Raw genomic sequence first — 23,199 nt, forward strand, 5'->3', positions numbered from 1 at the left:
ATTTTTTTTATTTTATTATTATTATATTTTCAATTTAGTTTTTTTTTACCATTTATTTTAAAATAAAGATTTGTATGATAAAAATTAAAGTTAAGTTGTATCATTTGGTGCTTGCATAGTGATGGGTTACTGAGGGGTAATTCACATATCTCAAGTTCGAGTCTTTGTTTGTCTAAATTAATGTTTTTTTATATCATTATTTTACAAAACAGCTATTTTAGATAAATATTTTTTTTTAATAAAAAAAACTTTCGTTTTTATAGAATTTGAAAGCTTAAAACATTTATATAAAATTTAAGTAATATCTTAGGATGTTGCCACATTGGTAAGAAGTTTGTGTATAGACTTTTTGTCACAAGTTCAAGTCTTGATGGGCCCTGCACTAACCTTATTTTTTATTTATTAATTTTTCTTTTACTATCACACTCCATTGGTGGCGACTTCAAACCCTAATCTCGAAAGAGTCTTGTCAGGGATGACGTCGGTAGATCTAGGGATCTTCTTCCCTAGTAAGCCCTTATCGAGGTAAGACGAGTTTACGTCGACTCTAGACTAATTGGCCCATGATTTGTTCGTGACTAACTAGAGAACACTCAATCAAGCTACAGCCTGAGGGAGTCGAGTCGATCGAGGCTAGTCGGCCTCATGGCTCGATCGAGCCGACCAGCCAGTCCACCGGTTGGCCTTAGTCCTTGGTTATTGGGTTGGGCCTATTTCTTTGGTCTTGGCCACTGAGTTCTTGAGCGTCCACTTAATATGTTAAGCTTGATTTGTCGGCGTTTAATCATTTTTAGTCTTGTTTTACTTCACTGATAACAATATAACATACAAAATTGAAAAATTAAATTTCATATAAATTTTAATACTTAATCTAAAAATTTAGAAAAGAGGAATGGTTGATTCCCCGATATTTTGTTCTGTTCTGGTAAGAAATGGTTACAAATTAATATGTTTATGTTTCTCTTTTCAATAAAATTAAAAAAGAAAACAAGAAACAATAAACAACTGCCAAAATAGTTTTGTTTTTCTTCATTGAAAAAGAGTGAAGAAAAACAAAAAGAGAGAAAAAGAATGAGAAAACCAGAAATAAGAACGTTACTAAACAAACCAAAATGATAATAGGTGTAGGATATGCTAGTCAAAATACTCAACGTTCAAATTGGAAATAAGTTATGCAAGCGCATAAAGATACAAATTTAAGATGTGTAACTCCAAGGAGAAGCGTTATAGCAAACGAGAGCGACCCCGTTTGGTAACTGCTGCCAAAATTAGCAGTCATTTAAGATTCTCTCTCGTGAACTAGCATTAGACTTAATTGAAAGTGTCGTTACAACTTTTAAGTTCATAAGGTTGTATTAATCAATGGCTAGCGTTTCAAACTTAATTTCTATTTTAGTGATTTGTTAATTGTCAACCTAAACATAGTTCAGTAGGTTAAGACATATACATCCGACCAAAAAGTCGTGAGTTCGAATCCCCACTCTACATGTTGTATTCAAAGAAAGAGGAAAATAAAAAGAAAAAGAAAAAACAACTCAGGTTAATCATAAATGAGTCATTTGAATAGTAAAAACTATACACTAAGTGTTGTCATTATAAACAAGTTATTGTTTCATTATGTCAGACTGACGATTAGTTCAAAGCACTTGTCTCTCCCACGTCAAAAAGGAGAAAAATAAAGCAACTCACATCTAGGCAAATAAGGCAAAGTGATTTGCCCTTTTAGTTTGTTTGCATTATTTTATCCTAAAAAAATCATAAATGTCCAAAAGAAATGAAAAACAATCGTGAATGGATCTAATGTATAAAGGAAAATTAAGGGGAAAAAAATAGAAATACCTTGTTTACCATTTGATGAGTTCTTGGTCTCCCTCCATCGTGAAAATTAGATTTGAGACAGATGCTCCATTAATCGATAAAACGAAATTAAAATTAAAATAGATATGGTATATATTTTACTCATTTTGGCTCCTATGCTTTCCAAAAACGTCTATTTTAGTTTTTGAATTTTTGAATTTTATTCATTTTAATCTTTATATACTTTCCAAACATCCGTGTTGGTTTAAAAAGTGACGTTTTTGTCATTTAATTTTCATTTTTGTCTCATTATTTAATTGTGTATAACATTTATATTAAAATTTTACAAATTAAGACTAAAATTGTCATTTTTTTAAAGTATAGGAACTAAAATAGACTCTTTGAAGGTAAATTAATTAAAATGAACAAAAGTTGGAAGTAGAGAGATTATAAACATTTTCAAAATATATGAATTAAAATGAATCAAACATAAAAATAGAGGAACCAAAATAGTATTTAAACTTAAAAAACGAAGGATTGTAAATACTAAAAACAATTACCTTCGTAAAAAACTAAAAACAATTATAACCCTAAAAACAGTCTATATTTCTAGAAAAAGTATAAAAATAAAAATAAATTATAATAAATATTTAAAATAACAAGTAAACATTTTAATCTTTCTAAACAAGTTAATATTTATTAATATTAATAATATATCCAACTCATATCGGTAAAAATTTGTTGATACTATTTTATATTTTATCGATTTTTTTTAATACTATAGAAATGTTGATTTATCGTTCCTATCGATAAAAATATAATAATCTCCTTACAACTATATAATAACCACAATTCAAGTGAGACACACCTTTCACACATAATAATTAAGACCAATTAATGCGGCCATAATTTGATAGTCCCTCTTCTCTCTCTGTTTTTTAGTACAAAAATTTGGGGATATAGAAGATTGAACTTCCGACCTTGAAGGAAGAAGTAAATGTCAATTACCACTCAATTATGCTCATGTTGGCAACTTGGTAAAAATTTTTTTTATTTTTTTTATTTTTAGTATAATATGTGGGGATGAAGATTCGAACTCTCAACCTCATGGTTTGATGCATATGATCTAACCATTGAACTATGCTGTAGTTGGCAACTTGGTAGTATATTGCTCGGACATTTTCAAATGAAAAATTGACAAACCCAACACAAAGACTAATTAATAGGTCTACTAAATAACTCAAATACGATCCACTTTTTAAGGTTTAAATACTATTTTGACTTATGTACTTTCTACTTTAATCCATTTTAGATGCACTTTCAAAATGTTAATTTTAGTCTCCATATGTTTTGATCCTTGTACTTTTTAAAAGGTAAAATTTGGTCCTTAATTGGAAAAGGAATATTTTAAAATAATAGGAACCAAGACCAGTTTTTCAAAAGTATAAAGATTAAAATGAACTACTAAATTATAAGCCGCCACTGGTGAATTAATTCCAACCGCTTCATCCCATTTTCAAGAAAAAAAAAAGTCAAAAGAAAAAACATCCTAAATCAAATTTGAAACAGAAAATGGTTAGAAATTAAATTTCCAACTACTTTCTAGTTTCTCTCCTCCCAAATTTCCCAAATTTTTACTATTTCAAAACCCTAACGAATCAAGAAAACAATTACCCAATTCCCCAATTTCCCTTCTTCCTTGGTTCTTCCATCGGATTTCCGGTTCCAGTTCCAGTTCCAGGTACGCCTCTTCCTTTTTCTTGTCGCCCCTTTTTTACTCACGCTCAGATTTTTCAATTTCTCTTTCTCTGTTCTTGTTTCTTTTAAGAATTTGAATCCATGGCCGTGGCTTGTGGGACTCGTTTGTCAATTTCCAGCCTCTGATTCTTGTCATTTTTGCGTGCAATGATCCTGATCTAGTTTCTTCCCTCCTGGGTTTTGTCGCCTCTTTTGTTTTGATTGGAATTTTAGGGTTCTTCGTTGGTTGCTCTGTTCATGATGGAATTGATTTCGCCTGTTGCCTTTGGCTTCGAGTCTGCAGATTTCAGATCTAGAGACAAATGGGTATTTGAATTAGTTCAAAATTACATTTGTTTTCCTAAAATTTGATGGGAAACGAGATAGCTTTCTGTTTTTTGTTTACAAACGGTGTATTTAGTTTAGTAGCTTGTAAAAGAAAGCTAACGACACTTGAATTTACTATTTATAAATCTCTGTCTGAATGGAAGAGCAATTTTAGTAGTTTTGGAAAGCTGTTTTGGTATGATTTTTAGGATTGTTAGGAGTGGTTTTAGCTAAGTAAGGCAAACACCAAGAAAATTTTTGTGGATTTAAAGCACTTTCTACAATTTAAGAAGCTCTACCAAACTCACTTTAATGCAGCTTCTTCCAAAATAACTCACTCTAAAAGTACTTTTCCATATTTCCACTATAGTGAAAAATGATTTAGACCTTCTGAAAACACTTTAAAGTACGAAATTGCTCTCAAATGTCATTTGAAACTAATTCTATCTAAAAAAGAAAAAGGGAAAAACAAGTTTTGGAATGCTTAGGTTTTATTCTAAAAACCAGCCAGTACTCAGGAGCTTAGTGCATAATAGGGATCATTCACGCAAAAATGTTATGAATCATAGGCTGGTTTAGCTAAGATTTTATCATTTGAATGGAGCCAAGATCATTCTCCATCCAGCAAAGAAGTATGGAACAAGGTAACCCAAAACTCTTCATTTCATGATGATGGAATCTTCTTTCTTTTTACCTTCATATCTTTTCCATCTTCTGTTTATCCATGGTTGGAAATTTTCTGAAGCTTTTTAACAGTTGGTAGAACAGGTGAGAAGTTCTTGGGGAACTGCCATTCATTTTCTTTAGGCTTCTTAAAAGTTGTTCTCAGGTGCTGTTCCCCCTTTTCGGGGGATCCTTCTGTAAGCTTTTTTTTTTTTTTGCTATTTTATGGAATATTTAGATAGAGAGGAATAGTAGAATTTTTAGGGATGGACAGGTTTTAGGAGGAAATTTTGGGGCTTGTTAGCTTTAATATCTCCGTGTGGTGTCGGTTTTTAAGGCTTATGTAATTACTAGGTGTCCTTTTGGATTTGGGTCCCTTTTGTCGAGCTTGTTTTTTTGCATGCCTCCTGTTGGAGGTGATTTTTCACTTTGACCACGTGGTAACCCCTGATAGGATGAAGATGATGAGACAGCGTTAAGACCCATTGGTGCAAGGTTTGCTGCCTCAATTTTCATCCATAAGGCCAAGCCGAGCTATCTGGTAGCTCGGCCACCTAAGAGATAGGCAGAGCTGACAGCCTGGGTTGCCAGCCGTGACGATTGAATGATGCCTTCAGAAATCAATCTCCAACATACCCCACGACAACATATCGTGATTTTCAGAACTTTAAAGAGCTATTGGAGACTTGGAGGCTTGTCAGACTGTTGGTCGGAAGCTCCACCTATAAATAGAGACCTCTCGCCTTATTTTCATGTATGTTTTCCTTTTGAGGTCTCCTACTTGCCAGACTCTCAGCTCACCAGCTGAGCCAGCTTCCGTCCAAGTCGAGCTTTGTGTACTTGGTCAAATTTTGGATTAAACACCCCTCGTATGTTCTTTCATTTATTTCTTATTAAAAAAAAAACAAAAGTTGTTCTTAGTTAGCAGAAGAGTTTTTTTAGAACTTATGGGAATTGTGATTGTGAGTTGTAAATATTTAGGTTATTGTACAATTAAATTTTTGTTATATGAAATATAAAACAGTTTTAGATACAACATTCAAATAGCCCAAAGTTAGTTATCAAATGAACCCGAGTTTTTCAACTCCACTTGTAACGTGATATCGATTCCTCGACTTCCTTTCTAGCTTAAATATTTAGACATTAAATGCCATCCGGTCTGCTTGAACAGTAACTTTGATCTTGTAAGTATGTGTTTGGGATGTCTTTTAAAGTGCTGTTTTTAAAAGTCAGTACTATTTGATTCATACTTTAGCGGTAAAAAAGTGCTTTTTCTAACCCATTAAAAGCACTTTGAGAAACCTTAAAAATAGATGAAAAGCACTTCGAGTTTTAAAAAGAGGTATTTAACTAATTTTCTTCCATGATTGTTTATAGAATAAGTGTTTCACTTAAAAATACTCGTGGTACTTGCTGTCCATGATCTGAACTACACTGTGTTTCAAAGCTCGATCCTGTGTGACGAACTTCGGTTTTTCTACAACTTTTACATTGGAGTAGGGGCATTCATGGATTGGATGGGTTGGGGTACTTTTTAGACCCGACCCGACCCGACCCGACCGCAAAATCTTTGGATTGGGTTAGTTTGGGTTATTCCATTAAATTAAAGATTCTTAAGTCATGTTGATTTGAAAGTGTAGATTCTAAAAAAAATTGAATTATTGAATGAAATAAAATTAAAATAAATATAATAATATATAATTTTTAAAGAAATAGTTCTAAAATTAATAATAAGTTCGGATTGGTTCTATGGGTATTTACCCCTACACACATATGGTGCCCGTGTCGTTTTTCTATTTTACCCCTCCTGATTCTCAGCACTCCAGATTTTGCAGAAGTGTGTTTTCGTGCTTGTAGCACTAATTGCTACCAAGGTATTGTTCAAGTTTTCATATGCCTATGGGTTGTGAATTAGCATTTTTATTTTATCATAAAAATAAATATAGGGAAATATCAACAAAATATCTTTAACGTAGACATTATATTAACTATAAGAAATTTTTATTTATTTAATTAAAATATGTGAAATGTTTATCTGTAATTTCTTGATTTTTATGATTCTTTTTGTAAAAAATACAACATCGACATCTTATTGATATTTCCATCAATTTAAAACTTCGATATCTTTGTCAACAACATAGATATTTAAAATCTTAATTGTTAGGGTATAATGGCTTGATGTGATTTTTCACTTTCCTTTCTTCTTAATGATCCACGATTTGCCTTAGGGTTTCGATCTACATAGTGTTAAACTTAGCATAGGTTACGCTCGATTATGAACCTACCTTAGATTTTTAATTCACTTGACAATGAATCTCCCTTGAATTTTTAATTCACATAGCTTTTCTATTTTCTAATCTAAAATAAGAAGAAGAAAAGAGAGAAGCTGGTATAATTATTTTTTTTTCGATTTACTTGGCCTCTAAACTTTTAAAAAAAAAAAAAAAAAACTAGAGAGAAGAATCTTCATGAAGTAATAGAAGCCACTTGGGCTAGAAAAACAAGAAATTGACAACCACGAAGGAAAGTTTGAGGACCATAACATAGAAACATGAGAGGAAATATTTCTGGAATATTTGTGATGCATATAGAGTTCATATCCATTTTTCATAGTATAAACTCTTCGAGAGTCTTGTTTGTTTGAATAATGACCGATAGGAATCTTTCGAATAATATTAATACCGTCCAACAGAGCTTTAAAGACGGATTCTCTTGGAATTCAATAGTTCCAAAAGAAGGAATTGGAATGCTTGATATTCACAAACAAAGAATCTAGAGAAACAATTGTCTTCAAAAAGTCTACTATTTCTTTCTTTACAAAAAGTCAAAGAACTGTCCCAGTAGTACAATTCTAAAGAACATAGACTTTGCCTTTGAAACCATTGCCCCCAAAAACTTATAAAATCGTCAATGTTCCGAGCGAAACAAAAGGAGAAAGCCACGAGATCGTGGTTCTAGCTCATGAAAATTCAAGTCTCCTAGCTCTTTTGGTTGGCAAAACTTGTCCCAATTCATCCGATGTATTTTCATATGAGAATCACTCAACCCCTACCAAAATCTTGTAAAAAATTTGAGAAATATCTTTATAGAAACTAACAGTAAGACAAAAAATATTCATAGTATAAGTCGGAATGGCTTGGCCAACACTTTTGATAAGAATTCTTTGCCACAATCGAACAAATTGCCTTTTCTAATTTTGGTATCTAAACTTTAAAGTATTTTTCGTCTATAAACTTTTAAATTATCTATTTTAGTTTCTAAACTATTAAAAAAATAAATATTTTGGTCCCTCGAATTTTCAAGATGTCTATTTCAATTCTTAAAATTTTATATATATACTGTCACCTCATATCACGACTCAGTAGATACTCACCTTAGCGAAACTAACGAGTTTATGCTATGTTAAAATATGAGTTTCTAAGATTCCCGTGTCGAGGGTTATTCATGCTTTACATTTTTGCCCTTCGTTTCTTTTAATATATTTTTCATAATAGTGGGGACAAGTAATAGAGTCGGGCGAACTTGTTTTGAAAAAGCCCTAAGACTCTATTTCATCATCTTCATTTTGTCACGATAAACCCATCCATCCCCACGTTCGATTCATCGCCGCTTCTCTTCTAGTTTTAATTTCTTCTTCCACCGACTCCGATTTCCTTTCGATCTATCGATTCTGCCGGGTTGTTCTTTGTTCTGGAATTTCAAGAATCGAAGCGAAGCCAACTGTGTTTTGGATTCAGACCTAGAAGAAGGTGTTCTGTTGTTTGTTTTGCATTTCTCATTCTTATTCTCATTCTCATGCTCCGTTTTAATTTCAGTCATAAATTGGTATTATTAATATTAGGGCTTAGGGTTTAGGGCTTAGGGCTTGTTTCTTTGCAATTCAAACTCAAAGCATGAACTAATTAAAGCTACATCTAAAACCTACTTATATTGCTATTGCTCTCTGTTTATTACGTATCTAATGTTTCACTCTCTGCTATTCAGATTTTGATTTTGGTATAAATGAAACTGAAGATTGCTTAAATCGTGGGTATTTTGACCTCTCTATGTTATTTCAACTGTGTATGTTGGGTTTTTGGATTTGGATTGTGGATGTTGTGATTCTGAAATTGTGTGTATTGTTGTGAGTGTTTAAGTCTGTGATTGTGAAATGGTGTTTGAGTTTGAGATTCTTAAATATTGTGAGTATTCAAATTCCTAATTCTTTAAATTTTGTTCTTAGTCAGTGTTAGTTCTAATTTCAGAAATGATTGGATTTTTTAACTGATTGTGTATGTCTTGTTTTCTATCTTGAAATAAAGAGAAATGAAAGAGAGCTGAGTGATGTGCTTTGATAATCTTAAGCTATATATTGCCCACCACAAGACCCTATAAAGATAATGGAGACTTATAGATTAACCAAGTGATCTCCAGTCTCCACTACTGAATATGACTTTCGATAGTCTCTCTATCACCCCTGTGTTGGTCGAGAAGAAATTTTGATACGAGAAAGAATAGCTTCGATGAGAGTTAGCCTCCCTCTTAGGAAGTCAGCCTTCCCCTTGGGTTCTATGCTTCTTGCTTGTATCTTTCTGGACTGGGTTTGTTAGTATGCCAACGTCTAGAAATATATATACATGCATACATTTTTGTATATTCACACAATTTCATACACAAATATGTGTATGGTGCACATGTTTGTATATGCATGCATACTTAACTTCTATTATGCACACAAGGACACCTTCATTTGGCTCCATGTTTTTCTATACCTCCTGTGTACCTGTATGACATTTATCTTTTGGCTTTGGCCACCTCTCCAGATGATACATTGATTTTCCCTAGCTTTAATACCTGTTTTTGTAAAGATGTCAGTTAAATATCAGTCATGCTTTTGTGAACTATAATGGCATTGCTCTGAATCTTTAATTTTGCAGATAACAATAGCCTGCAGAAAGTATATATCTTGCTAGTATGAGGCGGTGTTATGATTGAAATATTTTCTGTTTGTCTTCAAGTCTTATTTTATTGTGGAGAAAAATGCTTAGCTCATTTGGACCAATCTTGACTCTTCCAGCTCCTTCTGAGGATTCAAAACTTACTGTTCAGGATGAGAAGGATGAAATTATTGATAACAATGATGGGGATAAAGACAAAACCAACTCCGCACCTGCATCGATTGCAACTCATACTAAAACTATTGGTATTATACATCCTCCTCCAGATATCAGAAGCATTGTCGATAAAACTGCACAATTTGTTGCAAAGAATGGACCAGATTTTGAAAAGAGGATCATTGCAAATAATGCCGGTAATGTCAAGTTTAATTTCTTGAATTCCTCAGATCCCTACCATGCTTACTATCAGCATAGATTGTCTGAATTTCGCGCCCAGAATCAGTCATCTGCACAGCAGCCTTTGCAGGCGGCAGATTCTGCTGCTCCTGCATCAGCACCATCTGGTCCAGCTGCCAACAGCAATGAAGCATTGGCAGCAAAGCCTGACGTTTCTGCCTTATTCAAGCCTGTACGCAAAGTTCTTGAGCCTCCAGAGGCTGAGCAGTATACTGTTCGTCTTCCTGAAGGGATTACAGGGGAAGAATTGGATATTATCAAGCTCACAGCCCAATTTGTTGCCCGAAATGGGAAATCATTCTTGACAGGATTGACAAGTAGAGAGATTAACAATCCTCAGTTTCATTTTCTGAAACCTACTCATAGTATGTTCATGTTTTTTACCTCACTTGCGGATGCGTATTCCAAAGTGCTGATGCCTCCTAAGGGGTTGACTGAGAAACTGAAGAAGAGTGTTACTGACATGACAACAGTACTTGAGAGGTGTGTGCATAGACTTGAGTGGGAACGTTCGCAAGAGCAGGCAAGGCAAAAAGCTGAAGATGAGATTGAGCAAGAAAGGATACAGATGGCTATGATTGACTGGCATGATTTTGTTGTGGTCGAGGGAATAGACTTCGCAGACGATGAGGATGAGGATTTACCCCCACCAATGACTCTTGAGGAAGTCATTAGAAGAAGCAAGATTTCAGTCGCTGAGGAAGAGATTGTTGAGCCTGGGAAGGAGATGGAAATGGATATGGACGAAGAAGAGATGCAACTTGTTGAAGAGGGTATGCGGGCTGCTAGGTTAGGAGAAAATGACAATGACAAGAATGATATGAAGATAGATGTTGAGCCAGAGCCACCAATGAGAATTGTAAAGAATTGGAAGAGACCTGAAGATAGGGTCCCTGCAGAAAGGGATCATACAAAATTTGTTGTCTCTCCAATCACAGGTGAGCTAATTCCCATTAATGAAATGTCTGAACACATGAGGATTTCACTTATCGATCCGAAGTACAAAGAGCAAAAGGAAAGAATGTTTGCCAAGATTCGGGAGACTACACTTGCTCAAGATGATGAAATCTCACGAAATATAGTTGGACTGGCGCGAACTCGTCCTGATATTTGGTACCACTGAGGAGGAAGTATCAAACGCAGTCAAGGCAGAAATTGAAAAGAAGAAAGAAGATCAACCAAAGCAGGTCATATGGGATGGCCATACTGGAAGCATTGGGCGTACAGCAAATCAAGCAATGTCACAGAATCTTGTTGGAGAGGATCAGAACGACAGTGCTAACTATGACGTAAGGAACCTTCCTGGCCCTGCAGCTCTGCCACCCAAACCCGGAGTGCCATCAGTTCGTCCTCTTCCGCCCCCGCCTGGACTAGCCTTGAATCTTCCTTCCCTACCTCCAAATGTACACTATTCTACCCAAATTAGTGGTGGGCTTCCCGTACCCCCACCACAGCCACCCGTTATCTCTATGATTCCATCTGTTCAGCCACCACCTCCTGCAATTCCTGGACAACACCCTTATTTCATGAATCGGCCACCTTCTATGCCTCCACCAATGTCTATGAATGCACCAAATATGAGTGTACCGCCACCACCTGGATCTCAGTTTACTCCGATGCCCGTTCCACGGCCTTTTGTTCCTCTCCCCACCCCTCCACCTATGAATACCATGATGCCCCCTCCGCCTATGCCACAAGGAATCCCTCCACCACCTATGCCCCAAGGATCGCTGCCTCCATTACCACCTGAAGAAGCTCCTCCACCGCTCCCAGACGAACCAGAGCCTAAGCGACAGAAGCTTGATGATGCTCTGCTTATGCCCGAAGACCAGTTCCTGGCTCAACATCCAGTATGCACATTTTTTTGTCTTCATTTTTATCTGTTAGTATCTCTTGACTATTTTACTGAGAGAGGTATTGTTTTTGGTGTCAGGGACCTATCCGCATCACTGTATCCGTCCCTAATCTCGACGACGGAAACCTCAAAGGCCAAGTTGTGGAGATCACAGTCCAGTCCTTAACTGAAACTGTTGGAAGTTTAAAGGAGAAAATAGCTGGTGAGATCCAGCTTCCAGCAAACAAACAGAAATTGAGTGGCAAACCTGGGTTTCTCAAGGACAACATGTCGCTTGCATATTACAATGTTGGAGCAGGGGGAAGCACTTTCCCCTGTCTTTAAGGGAACGTGGTGGTAGAAAGAGATGAAGAGCAAGCAGGTTAGTAGAGCTTTCTTATTATCAGAGTTCAGACTGTTCTCATATTGAAGTGTATTGATCTGGTTTCCCCAACAAATAGACACTGCAAAATTGCTCCCTCACTGTATTCTTATCAGAAAACTTAGATTATCAAATATATGTCAGAATTTTGAGGATTTGATTAAGCTTGATCGCAGGAGGCAAAATTATCATCTGTATTCATTTTCGTTTAAAATTAATGTATTTATGTCCAAATTTAATAGCATCATTGATCTGTGAGTCTCTTTCACTTAGTAATGTGTGAATTTGTCACTTATTCATTAGCTTTCTGCGTTGGTTTTTCTTGACAAGCTCTGATGATGTGTAGAACAAAGTTTGTGAAATTTTATGGCAAAAAAGAATCTCTTGCTGTCGTCCAATACAATACTAACAAAACCGGTAAATTACACGTTTAGTCTTAGAATTTTTGAGGCTTTAAAAAGTGTTTAATCCGCCTCTAAACGATATAATTTTGTCTAGTAAAATTTTGATCTGACTAATATGTCCGTAAATCTTTGAAAAATATATTATAAGTCAGAGATTTATCTTATTACACTAAAAGTGTACCTATCCATTAGGTATATAATTGAAAGTTTATAAATCTGTTGAAATAATAGTAAATTAAAGTTAAATACTTGTTAGATACCATCAATGAGAGAGTATCTAATGTATTAGATGGCAGCAAATAAAATAACAAAGATTTAAGAAAAATGACAGAATTTTATTGGTTTATAGATATTTTTATAAACATGTCAATATATTTATGAGTTCGACATCGATATGAGAGGTAAATCAATATTTTCTTATAGTAAAAAAATGATAAAATTGAAAAATATCAACAAAATGTCATTAATATATACATAATATTAATTTAATCATTTTTAATTTATTTAGAAATAGAAAATATTTATTTGTTAATTTAAATATCTTTTACGTTTTTCTAATTTCTCTAACTTTTACAGAAATATTCATCGACGTCGATATTTTCATTGATATTTTCATGAAATTGAGACATCGACATTTCCATTGACCCACGTATATGCTACATTTAGTTTTTACTTCCATTACAAAATTCCACGATAAATGATAAAGAAGAGCGATCTAGAATAGTATCTTCAACCTATATCTAATTAACAAAAAAAAGTAAAAAAACGCTCCTGAATCAGTTTACAAGGTGCTCTCCTAACTGCAGTTGCTACCCTCCATACCCCCTTTTTTTTTGTGACACAGAATCATTGGAAATTAGGTTAATATATAGAAGTTAGTATCCAGACCTAAGCTCCCCAGAAGACACATTTCTGTCTTTGAATTGAACAAACTGGCGCCTAGGCGCCGGCCTGTGCCTATGCCCCTGATGCTGGACTTTTTTAGTCTTTTTTTTTTTGTTTTCTTTTTCTCTCTCCTCTCTCTTCATTCTCCTTAACCTTCCTACCCTCGGTTCTTATTTCTTGTCATAAAGAAAACTTTAAACTTGTATTAAATTTTTTTTTTGAGTACACAACATGTGGGGGGTGGGGGTTCGAACTCATGACCTTTTTTAATCAGAGATAAGTGTCTTAACCACTTGAACTATGCTTGATTTGGCTTAAACTTGTATCTAATGATTATTAAGGACATACAAATTTTATATTTGCATCCAATATTTATTTGAGGCTGCAGGCCACGTTATTGTGGCGGTTGCATACAATATTTTTACCTCTTGTTTAGGACATGTTCTAATTCTAATTACTTCTATTACATATTTTCTTGAAATTGCGTTAGAAATGATATTCTCAATTCTCTAAAATAAAACTTTAGAACATATTCAGACAATTATTTTTTTCGTCTTTTAATTTCAATTGAGTTTTGGAACTACGTAGATTTTTTAAAATTGAAAGTTTATTGTGCAACTTGAACATAATTAAATAATTAGACGTTTTTATTCAGGTCATAAGTTCAAACTTCACACCGGCCTTGTCGTGTTTATAGAATAATATTCTTTAAAAAATTATTAAAATTTTTTTGTTCGTCAGTAATAACTCGATGGGTAAAATTTATAGTTTTTCACAGAGATAGAGTTCAATCGCTTTCTTTCACCCTATTCTTAACTTCTTAATGACGTTTACTTATGATTCTAACAAATATAACATTTAAAAGGGGTTATAATAACTTTCGAGAGTAACATTAAAAAAAAAAAAAAAAAAAAAGTCATAACAAACACTTTTTAGAGAGAGGAAAAAAACACAACATTTTAAAGGACTAGTATATACAAAAAGCACTCTTTATTATATATAACAAAATTCTATACCCAAGGTTTTACCTGTCATTATCGAGGTCTTGAACATGTACTATCTAAATGTTAATTTTTGTCTCTCTACGTTCAACTTTTGTTCATTTTAACCTCTATACTTTCAAAATATTTGTTTTGTTTCCTCTACTTTTAAAAGTGATTATTTTGGTTCATTCATTTTTACTTCATTCTTTTTTATCGCAATTTTAGCAGGATATATACTTCACTCACTAAATTTCTTAAAATATTGTGATAAATTTGTATTAAAGGATTTCCCTTGTATATAAATTTTTTTCAAATAGGAAAAAAAGGAATCACTTTTTTTTAATACAATAACATGTAGGGGTGTGAAAATATTCAAACTTGCGACCTTTTGGTTGAAGTTAGGTGCATTCACCAATTGAGCTGAGCTTAGGTTAAAAAAAAACGATCACGTCTTAAAAGTACAGTGGACCAAATTAACGTTTTGAAAGTAAACATACAAAAATGAACAGAAATTAAAAATACAGGGACCAAAATAAACTAAAATCAAAAGTATAAGTTACAAAAAAGAATTCAAACCAAATTACTAATATTAATATTATGTCCAATATTAGTTGTATTTTATTGATGTTCTTTATAGGAAAATTAACGAATATTTGTATTTATAAAAATATCATTAATTTTTTTTTCTTTCAATAATGTCACAAAAGTAACTTTTATTGGTGTCAATTCATGTTATAAGTTTGCAAAATTTATGGCTTTATGTACAATTTTAAACCTAATCCTATGTATATACATAAATACACATATTCTCCTTGCCTACTTTTGTAAATTCTGTCCTTTTTATATATATTTGTCAATTTTCTATGCAATACCACAGAAATGTCATTTCACTCCTCATGTCCATGAAAATCTAAAACCTCGACCAGAAAACACGTGTTACTCTTTTGAAACTTCGTATCATCAACTCATTCTTAGTTTACATGTGTGGAGTCAAAAGAGGCTATGTTCTTCCATAATGTAAAGACATAAGATAAGTAGAAGAAGAAGAAGAAGGGATTTGATGAAATATTGAGTTTGAAGAATTCACAAATTGCACCAACTTTGGCAGCCACACTCCATCTCTCACCTGCCTCAGTGATTGGCTCTGCACCAGCCTCTCTCCCATGCACCAAATCTCAACCTCCACACAAAAGAAGGGACTAAGTTGTAATATTTTAAGCAATAAGGACTAAACTGAAAACAAAAACAACCAAACATGTTTTTCTAGTACAGCAATTTGGGGTGTGCAGGATCGAATCTCCGACCTCGAAAGAAGAAATACATGTTAATTACTGCTATCCATTCTCAAAATAATTAAACATGTCAATCTCTCTCCTCATTCATTTGCATTAATTAATTATTTTTTTATTTTTATTTTTTAATTATTTTTGATGTTGCATGCATCATCCCAAGCCAAAACACTCTCAATTCACTCACTCACTTTCAGTTAGACATTTGAGTGAGACATCTCATGCATGCTTCTTCTCTTTGGCTTTACTTTTTTCAAAATCCATCTGACTTGTAATTATTAGATACAGAGAGAGAAAGGGAGGATAAAATTTCTAGTAGAATTAGTAGTAAGAATATCACTCTTGTAGTTCTAGTAATAATGATGTACTATCATTTTGCTTTTTTGGTTAAAAGATTGTTTTGGTTGATGTGCTTTCGGTTTTTGGCGATTTCTCGACTTTTAAAATGTCCATTTTAGTATGTGTATTTTCAGTTTTAGTTTCAGAACATTCATTTTGGTCCCTGTATTTTTAAAATATGATCATTTTAGTACTCGTTTGCAAAATTAATGCAAATTCTATACGCTATGGAAACCTTTTTGATACGAAGTTATGACTACGTTTCAAGAAATATATTGAGTATAGTGTTATGTTGAAATTATAGTTGAAAAAATGAGATAAAAATAAAATGAATGGACCAAAACGATCACTTTTAAAAAGTACAGGGATTAAAACAAATGTCTCAAAAGTATAGAAACTAAAAATAGACAAAAATTGAAAGTGGATGAATCAAAAATAGACATTTTGAAAGTCCTGAGACCAATGAATAAAAATTTAAAGTATAGAGACCAAAACAATATTTTAACTAAAAATTTTCTAAGGAATGTTATATAATTGGATACGTTATGTAATGAGAAAATTTTCTAGTATTAAAATAGAATACGAATTTTTAATTAAATTATAAGTTTGTCATAAATTTACAAAATTAAACATGTCTAATACATCCTTATACTTTTAACATTGTGCCTAAACATTAAAAAAAATGTCCAGTGTCTAATATAGCAGATCTCTCACCTCTTAGACATGTTTTAAAGTTCGGTAATATGTTGGACACAAAATTATATTTTGTATCCTAATAAGTCTATGGCGTTTTAAAAATGTCTAATGGGTCGGTGGCTCATTATATTAGACACAAAATTATAAGCTCAGGGATCTACTATAAAATTTTTAATATTCGAAAATCTATTAGATCTATCATTAAAAGTTTAGAGATTTATTAAACACTTTTTAAAATTCAGTCATCAAACATATATAAAATGTTTAAAAGTGCAGAGACAACTAAATTTACAATTTAACAACAAAATTTCCATTCTTCATATCAACTAAACGTTTGTCATATCAACAACAACAGTTAATTAAGAATGATATATATAGGATCCATGAAAGAAAATAATATACGAATTAGGTGTCATGTTTATAATCTCCGTCACGAATACGCTTTCGTAATGGACAATTCAATAATGTTGTGAAAAAAAAACGTCATGGAAACCTAAATTTGTAGTGATGTATAATCATAAAGCTTTGTTATGGTATGGTATGTTACCTCAGCTTCATTGGAGAGACCAAGCTTTATGACCAAGTACTTCTTCACCATGAACACTGTCACGTTCTCATCCCTAAACAGTTAAATCACCAAAAGTCCAAAAGGGAAAACAATCAGCCTTTGCCTTTTCCTTTTCCCACTGCATTCCTCATCATTAGATTTCATTTCAAATTAAAAAATAATAATAATATAATAACTTTTTTTTATTTTCTTAAATGGTGTTTTAGTTTCTAACATATTTTAAGTAAAATGCACTAATTAAGTGTTAATTAATGGTTTGTCCCACTTACTTCACTCTTATGTAAGCCTTTGGTATCTGTGGCAGTGCTCCTCCTCCCTCCCTATAATCACATAACCAGTGAAGAAGAACACAACTATATTTAATAATCCATCATTAAAAACATTCAAAACCCTTCGATTCTATCAATTTTTTCTTTAAATTAAAGTCCACGATATCGAGCGGTTTCAATTTCATAGAAATGTTATATGTAAATTTATCAAGAAATATTATAAAAATGAAGGTCTTGCTTGATAACGATATCGTATTTTTGTTTTATGTTTTTAAAAACTATGCTATTGTTTCGTGATCATTTTCTTTTATAAACAAAGACAAACCTAAAAAGAAAAATAGTCAAAAAAAGGGATTTAAGAGTGAATTAATATTTGGTTACATGTTCCTTGATATTTCTATTGATATCGAATCCATGAAAATATGAAAATGGTAAAAAAAACTCAGGGTTGTTCGAGGGTGTCACCTGTTTGGCGAGGAGTGGAGTGCGAACCACAAACCCGAGGTGGGAGATGAAAGGGGAGGAGAGTGAGGAATGGGAAGCGGCACATTTTTGAGGTAGCCATGGTGGAAGAATGGCAAAGCTTTGTCCTTGTGATGCATCAAATTCTTCCTTTTAGGAGACCCTATTTTTAACCTTAAATCCAAATTGCCCACTTCTTCCAAATGGTGAGGAGTTGCCAAATATTTTTCCTCTTTTTCTTCTTCTTTTGTTGGGGCTGTGAATCCCAATCCCAAGTGTAGCCAATCTGAGTCATCTCCAAAAGGGGAAGCCATGGCAGGCCTTAGCTTTCTGCTATTCAAAATGGGAAAACATCATAAGGTTTTTGGCTTGTTTGGGAATGGGATCATATGCAAAAGTTCTCTCTCTTTTATATATATATATAGAGAGGGGTTAAAACAACATACATTTGGAACTTTTTGAACAATAAGACCTGCACTCAAAAAATATAGAGACTTTCTACCTATCATATCTGCGAGAGACTTATTAGAATCCATATAAATGAATTAAATTTACCCAACCTATCAGCTTAAGCTTTTGGATTGAGTGGTGGTTTATTCATTCTTAAGATGGTATCAGAGCGGGAGGTACTATGTTCGAACCCCTGCATTGTCGTTTCCTGTCCATGTTCTTTTCCAAGCCCACAAGTGAGGGGAGTATTAGAATCCATATAAATGAATTAAATTTACCAAATCCATCAACTTAAACTTTTAGATTGAGTGGTGGTTTATTCATTCTTAAGAAGACTCAATTAGAACCCATATATTTAGAAATATTTTTTTTATTATTATCTAGGAGTCGACTGTCCTTTGATCTTTTTGCCCATATACCTGAGGGTATGCACACCGTCCCTATACTCATATATACGTAAGGCTTGATGGAGTTATGTTCCTAATAATTTGAATCCAAGACCTCAAGGATCCTTGAAATCTCAAGCCATCCAAACTATCCCGGGACAATATTTCTAGAAATATGTATCGACATTGACAATTATCTTGATGGACGTCAGTATTTAAAACTTTGACGAAACCTTCAATGGAGAGAGAGAGGTGTTTCGCTCTTTACCAAAGCATACAACAATCATAAAAGCACTGTTAGCTTTTTGTTGGAGAGAGAGAGACAAAGATAGAAACTATTTGGTTTTGAATTGGTTCACAGTCTTTGGTCTTTGGCATCTGAACTCAACAACACAACCAAACCAAAGCAACTCAAACACAAAACACTATTAGGATTTGGTTGTTAGTCTTCAACAGCCACACGCAACACCCAACACACACACACACAAACAAAACAAAAAACATTAAAAAAAAAAACAAAACATTTGATTTGATTTTAATTTAATCCATAGGGTAGCGGCGAATCATTTGATTTAGTCTTTATCTTCTCTTTGTGGCCTATGCTCTCCATTTTGTACGAAAACCACAGAGAACAGAGAAAGAGAGAGATTCAACAGAGCAAAGCAATCCCCCATTTTAAGGAAAAAAGCAACACAAACGCATGCAACAACGTGATTAACCAAACCCTTCTTCTTTTCTATCAAATCTCAGATTTGTGTTCCATTTTTCAAACCCATTTTCCCTAATATGGAAGATTTTGTTTCACTGATTTATGGGATTTAGATTGATTGTATTGTGTGTGTGTGAGTGTGAGAGAGACAGCTTCACACCTCACATTCTTCTTATTCTTTCTTTTTGTTTTGTTCTAGAAAAAGAAGTGGAGTTAGTCATGCATCCATGTTAGCTCGTCACAATATGGACATTATTAATATTTACGAGGTTCCATCTCAAAACCAATTGAAAATAAAAAATTCAAGATCGTAGCTCTTTTGGTTTATTGATCTTGGTCGGATTCCATTTTTGTACCGGATGCTCGTTTGTTGAACTCTGATACTATATAATATTCATGAAGTTCTATCTCAAAATCAATTGACAATGAGAGAAGTAACATGTCTAGCTATCATAAATCTTTGTAAGGTCTTTTTTCTTTTCAATGTGGGATCCTTAACAAACAGGTTGGTAAGGGAAGACCCGAGCAAAGATTGGGAGGGGTTCTGGCATAAGGGTCTTGTTGAGCAGGCCAAATAGGCCGAGTTGACATTTACTCACACGTAGGGACAAGAAGGTTGACTTCCTAAGCAGAGGCGCCAATTTGGTGTGGGGGTCGTACTAATATTGGGTCGATTGGCATATAAATCATTAACATCCGCTAGGAAATTGAGATTAATTTCCTAGTCCTAGGGCGATAGAGCTAAATAACCGATGTCACATGCTTGACCTACCACTATGGTAGGATGACCATCATTATGATTTCTCCCATAAATAAGAAAATTTGTCTCTACATGAGCTGAAACTTTTTCAACTCGACGCACCTAAAAGTTAACTCAAGCATCAATTCCCTTCTTTATGAGAAGTAACATTCGACTAGCAGTACAACAAAGTGGTAGTTGATGATGTTTTTCATATATTTGTAAACTAAAAATTTGTTGCTATATTTATAAATATAAAAAATATTTTTGCTATCCATTAAAATACCATCTATTATCAGAAATACTAAAAAATGAGTAAAATTGCATAAAATTAACATAAAATTGCATAAAATTAATTAATTAACATATTTACCATCTTTAGCATAAAATTGCATGTTGATGCTCAAATCGATGGGGTTCCCTTCCGAGATACTCAGAAATGAGTATCTACAACTTCCATTGCTGAATACCCAAGCATAAAGAACAGTTTATAAGCATGGTTAGACGGACTTTATCCCTAAGCATCAACAAAACTACTAGAAAAAAGTAATCTAACCACAAATAAAGCCAAACACGCTACCTATACACCCTTCCGAGTCATACAAGAGCAAACAAACTGATAAATGCGGCCAACAAAGATTAGTAAGATAAAATATTATAACAACTCTATTTAACAACAACAAAAACATTCTAGAAAGCCTATATTCACATATTACAGCAAGGGATCCCCCGAAAAGGGAGTTTAGTTCATGGGAAATGGGAAAAATACAATATGTAAAGAAACGAAACAACTCATTTCATGAAAGAATGCTTTTAAACCGCTGAAACCTCCAGCTCAATGAAGAAACCAGCTGCTCTAGCTTCCTACCGTCAGCTCTTCCTCAAAATAGATGTAGAATATTATGGGTTTCAGCTTCTTTTTGGCTTTAGCATTGAATTTTGAGTAATTTTCTCTCTTGAGATCTATTCCTCATTGGGATTGATAATGAGACAACTCACATCTTATTGCTTTTATAGCTCCCCAAAAATTAGGGCAAAACTCGATAAAACGCGTGTCGTACAGACTAAAAGGTTTAGTATGAAATGCACAAGAAAGATCCGTAAAATTACAATATAATTGATTGAATTTCTTGTATACATAAGCTAAACCAAGACAATTGTTAAATAGACATCTAAGAGAATAAATAAGGTAATTTTACACATATTGACCTTCATGATTCTCTGAATAAGGACATAATAGCAGGGGTAAAATGAAGGAAAATATTCTAGATAATAAGGAAGGTTTGGCTGCGACAATTAAGGCAATAGTTGGCGATGAGGAGAATGATTTGAGGAAGATTATTCTCCAATGTATGGTCATATCTTCTACTGATATGGGCTGAGATTGAATAAAAAACAACCCGTTAATGGTGGCAATAAATATTGCTGCTGATGTGGCTATTGCTTGGTGTTTGTATCTGCTGTTTTCTTTAACACAGACTTCAGTAGAAAATTTCAGGTAAAACTTGTTACTACACTGTCCAAGAATTTATGCAGCAAGCGATACTCCAATATGGGAAGCTCTAACATCTGAAAGCCTTAGCAATTCCTTCTGCTTCTATAGCTCTTCTTTCAATACTTCGTGATTCTGTAAAATCAACTCAACAACAAAATGAGCTTAGACTTTTCCAAAATTAACAAAGCAAGAAATTCATATTTGACTTTAATATTTCTCACTTAATTTCTCATTTTGGTGAGCTTTTATAGCTAGGATTCTCTCTTTACTTCTAAAATTATCCCAATATAATACCACTGTAACTTTCATTTGGAGAGTGATCAAAGTTATCACTAAGGTCCGTTTGATAACCATTTCGATTTTAGATTTTGGTTTTTAGTTTTTAAATTTTTAAAAATAAGGTTGTTTGATAATCAACTCAATTTTCTAATTTTTTGTTTTTCAAAAACTAATTTGTAATTCTATGTAAATTTCAAAAAAGAAAAATTAAAAAACATATCTCTGTTTTTTCAAAATCTTTTTTTTTTTCAAATACTCAATTTCTTTTTATTTCTCATATATTTATTTATAAAAAATTTCTTTCTCATTCTAAAATTTTTTTATTTCTAAATTTCTCTCTACAAAATTTATTTTTCTCTCTCTAAAATTTTCGTACTTTAGAATATCTGTTATTTATTTGTCTCTCTCCAATTTTTCATCTCTATGTATTTTTTTCTGTTAAATAAATTTCTATCTACAAAATTTATCTTCTGTTAAATAAATTTCTATCTACAAAATTTATTTTTCTCTCTAAAACTTTCTTACTTTGAATATTTATTATTTTTTTCTCACTCCAAATTTTTCATCTATTTTTATTTTTATTCTGTTAAATAAATTTCTCTCTACAAAATTTATTTATCTCTCTCTAAAATTTTCTTACTTTGACTATTTATTATTATTTGTCTCTCTCCAAATTTTTCATCTCTATGTATTTTTATTTTGTGCCTGCGCGACTAATTGAGAAAGTAATAGGACCTCGACCTTTCCTAAACCATATCATTTATTTTTCTATCTCTAAAATTTTCGTACTTTGAATATTTATTATTATTTATCTCTCTCTAAATTTTTCATCTCTATATATTTTTATTTTTTATTCTTTTGCTAATAGATGAATTTCATTTCTCTCTCTAAAAATTTAATATTTTTTCGAACTTTTTTCTCTCTAAAATTTCGTCTTTTATAACTTTTCTTTCTCTTCCTAATCTATTTTTTCATATTATTGTCTCGTTCAATTTTCTTTCACTGTGACTATTGTTTATCTCTGTATTTATTTATTTTTTCTAAAAATTATATTTTGAATCTTGTTTTTATCTCTAAATTTTTTCCACTATAATTTTTCTTTTACGCAGAGTCAGGCCCCAAAAATAGGAAATGCATGTCCCAACCTCGTTCCCGATTCCATTTTTAAAATAA

The 23,199-nt window shown here is 32.9% G+C and overlaps 1 long non-coding RNA gene and 1 pseudogene across 3 annotated transcripts; both read left to right on the plus strand.

Annotated features, from left to right (window-relative positions):
- The first annotated feature begins 3,312 nt into the window (after positions 1–3,312).
- Positions 3,313–5,562, plus strand: LOC148207839 (uncharacterized). Of its 2 annotated transcripts, XR_015787625.1 has the most exons (3): positions 3,339–3,538; positions 3,626–4,505; positions 4,979–5,562. It is a non-coding gene; the product is annotated as an uncharacterized LOC148207839 (long non-coding RNA). The 2 variants fall into 2 exon arrangements; XR_015787624.1 differs by having other exon boundaries at positions 3,313–3,538; positions 3,626–5,562.
- A 2,454-nt stretch (positions 5,563–8,016) lies between these two features.
- Positions 8,017–12,345, plus strand: LOC148207840 (putative splicing factor 3A subunit 1; annotated as a pseudogene). The gene is made up of 3 exons (XR_015787626.1): positions 8,017–8,273; positions 9,441–11,707; positions 11,791–12,345. The product of XR_015787626.1 is annotated as a putative splicing factor 3A subunit 1 (transcript).
- Positions 12,346–23,199: the final 10,854 nt, after the last annotated feature.

The sequence above is a fragment of the Momordica charantia genome, unplaced genomic scaffold (assembly GCF_013281855.1).
Source record: "Momordica charantia cultivar OHB3-1 unplaced genomic scaffold, Mcharantia_2.0 BLBB01000052.1, whole genome shotgun sequence".
NCBI classification, from domain to species: Eukaryota; Viridiplantae; Streptophyta; class Magnoliopsida; order Cucurbitales; family Cucurbitaceae; genus Momordica; species Momordica charantia.